This window comes from Etheostoma spectabile, chromosome 23 (assembly GCF_008692095.1).
Source record: "Etheostoma spectabile isolate EspeVRDwgs_2016 chromosome 23, UIUC_Espe_1.0, whole genome shotgun sequence".
NCBI classification, from domain to species: Eukaryota; Metazoa; Chordata; class Actinopteri; order Perciformes; family Percidae; genus Etheostoma; species Etheostoma spectabile.
This window is the reverse complement of record NC_045755.1, coordinates 19,839,350-19,840,039: the sequence shown is the minus strand read 5'-3', so window position 1 is coordinate 19,840,039 and position 690 is coordinate 19,839,350. Positions and strand designations below refer to the sequence as shown.

Sequence of the window (690 nt, the reverse complement as noted above, 5' to 3'; positions counted from 1 at the left end):
TGTGTGTGTGTGTGTGTGTGTGTAAAAAGCACACACTTGTCAGGACGAGCGCTGCCTCAGGCCATCATTTTGTTTTGCTCAAACACTAGTCTAAAAGGTCTCCTTCTTTTCTCTCTCTACTGCCGTCACTATAATCCAATGTGTGTGAGTCAAAACAATTTATGTATTCACCAAAAGTATTGTGTGTGTATCACTGCGTGCTTTATCACAAAAACACAGCAATGAGACACACTTTTCCACTGGGTAACATGTCCCTTGAGTTTTGCTACCAGCGTTAATAAGATCGATACCAGGAAAATAAATCTAGGTTGTAGGTAAATAGGTTCTAGGCATGTGAGCAGCCTTGCTGCCCTCTCTGCTTTCCAGCTGCTGTTGATTTCATGCTTTATCATGTGTGTGATCAAGCAATTAAAGGGATAGTTTGAATCGTCTGAAGTGTGGTTGTATGAGCTACTTCTCCATAGTCAGCTACAGTAGATGGCGGTCGGCACACCCCCAGTTTGGAGAAGCAGGCAGGAGTACTGACACGGGAGCTAAGCAGCGTCCTGCTGTGGACGGGGGTAGCAGCTAACCATAATTAAGACAACTAAAGAAATCTGTCAGTTTAAGTGGACGCTATGTGTGGAATATTTTCAGCGCTTCACCTTGCTGTCAGACGGCCCTTTACGACGGGGAACTGAAGCCGTTATC

General features: G+C 44.9%; 1 protein-coding gene across 2 annotated transcripts in view; it reads right to left on the bottom strand.

Annotated features, from left to right (window-relative positions):
• cpm (carboxypeptidase M) overlaps positions 1-690 on the bottom strand; it is a 23,590-nt gene that overhangs the window by 10,199 nt on the left and 12,701 nt on the right. The gene's annotated exons all lie outside the window — the stretch shown is intronic.